The sequence below is a fragment of the Apis dorsata genome, unplaced genomic scaffold, assembly GCF_000469605.1.
Source record: "Apis dorsata unplaced genomic scaffold, Apis dorsata 1.3 scaffold_194, whole genome shotgun sequence".
In the NCBI taxonomy this organism is placed as follows: domain Eukaryota; kingdom Metazoa; phylum Arthropoda; class Insecta; order Hymenoptera; family Apidae; genus Apis; species Apis dorsata.
This window is the reverse complement of record NW_006263478.1, coordinates 1,917,865-1,919,742: the sequence shown is the minus strand read 5'-3', so window position 1 is coordinate 1,919,742 and position 1,878 is coordinate 1,917,865. Positions and strand designations below refer to the sequence as shown.

Below are 1,878 nucleotides of genomic sequence, written 5' to 3'. Positions count from 1 at the left end.
CGGAAGGGGCGGTGGAAGGCTATCGCTCTCTTTTCCAAAGCTCGGTGAAAGGCAGAGCGTGGTGCGTATTAATGCGCCACGTTGACGGTCTGTTCAACGAGAACCGCCTAAAAAGAGGTATTGTGCGATCAGGAATGAGTACCTACCCTTTTTTACCTTTTCTTTTTTTACATTTCGTCTTAACTTGGGGGTTGACCGTTTGAGGGAAAGGCTGCTCGAATGATTTCGAAATCATGTTATGTAATTTTAAACGAAATCGATTTTTATTTTTATTCTTTCATTATGGGAACAATTAATTATTCTTTTGTCTCTCGAATTAAAATCTTTTTGTGTTATAATTGTTTTTTTTTTTTTTCTAAAAATGTTTTAGAAAATAAAATTATCAGAAGCTTCATACTAGGAAAGAATTAAATGATGTAAATAATAATTAATTGTGTTTAAGATAACGTATTTACAATCGTATCGTAAATTTTTATATTTAAGGTTTCCTCTGGATTTTGGGAATTCCTCTCGACTTTCTTTATTTCTCGTTTTGTTCTACAGTAGTTTTTTCGTTATATCTTTTGTTGAATTTATGGTCTATTCGTTGGACGAAGATCGGTTTCGAAATAAAAGAAAAGTTTTTAGCGTTTGTAACCATCGTACTCTCTTTTGATCTCAAACAGAGAATGGTTTCTGCTTTGAACAAGTTGCTAGATGATGGTGCTTTTGTAGTGTAAAAAGTCTTTCGTGGAGGGTACATTTTTTTCACGTTGTTCCTTATTGCGCAGAGGAGTTAATTAGAAAACGAATTAAAAATGCTGAATTACTTTTGAGAACGAAAAATTCGTTTGATATCAAGAGAGTGACAAATTATACTGCAATACTATCGATTACGTTTAACACAGTACATCGAAACCTAGATCGTTTTACACGCACAGATCGTGCGTGATAAACGAAAAATATATACAAGATTAAAGAATAATATTACTGTTATTTTAACGTATATATTTCGGGTTGAACACAATGCCATGATGTGATCGAGAAAAAAAAACACACGTCCTGTCATCAGAATGTAAAAGTAAACGACACTTATCAACGTAAAATAAATAATAACAAGTGGATAATATTACAATTTAACAAATAAAAAATGATTTGATCGTTTAAAGATAATTATTCAGAATTTGTGTTTACTTTGAACTTTATTATTAATCGAAATTGTTGCAAATCTCTAAGGGAAAAAAGAATATTCCTTTGGGAACAACACTCAATTATTGGACACTTCTACTAAGGTATCGTTAAACAAGACGTCTATATGCTGCTTCTTGAAGTGATAGGGAAGAACAACACTCCATTCCCGAACTCACCACCAATTTCTAACTACTTCGTAAGAAACCTCGTTAACGAATTTATTTGCTGTGACTTTATCAAATTGGGAGTCTTCCTTTTAGTTTTCAACAACACTCGTGTTAGGTTGGTGCTGTAACGTCAAGAATCGCTCACTTAATTTACTTTTCAAACAGCACGGCTAATCAATTTTCCAATTAAAAAATATCTAATCTAAGAATAAAAATTATATTTACGATATAAATGTTATTATTACATCATATTGATAATGAATAATAATTCGATCGTATATTTCTTATATCCGCACGAGTGTTATTTCTCAAAACATTGTAACGAATAAACATACGGTTTCTCTCGCGAGAAGCGCCGATTGAAACTGATTTCTCTTGCGAATTCCATGCGAGCCAAGCATCGGATAACACGCATCGAGAGACGGGATCAAATTTGCAGTCACTGGCCACTGACAACCGATCGCTGATGGTACGCAGTTATCAAATCCCGCATGCACGCGTGATTGATCTACGTGATCTTCGTTAAAATTCTAGTTGACCT

The 1,878-nt window shown here is 33.6% G+C and overlaps 2 protein-coding genes across 10 annotated transcripts in view; both read left to right on the top strand.

The window, feature by feature from the left end:
• Positions 1-1,878, top strand: part of LOC102676819 (tensin-1-like) — a 219,859-nt gene that overhangs the window by 208,439 nt on the left and 9,542 nt on the right. The window lies entirely within an intron of this gene.
• Positions 1,093-1,878, top strand: part of LOC102677482 (protein FAM162B-like) — a 15,617-nt gene continuing 14,831 nt past the window's right edge. The window contains exon 1 of the mRNA XM_031509939.1: positions 1,093-1,098. The gene's annotated coding sequence lies outside the window, so the exon portion shown is untranslated. The remainder of the gene's footprint in view (positions 1,099-1,878) is intronic.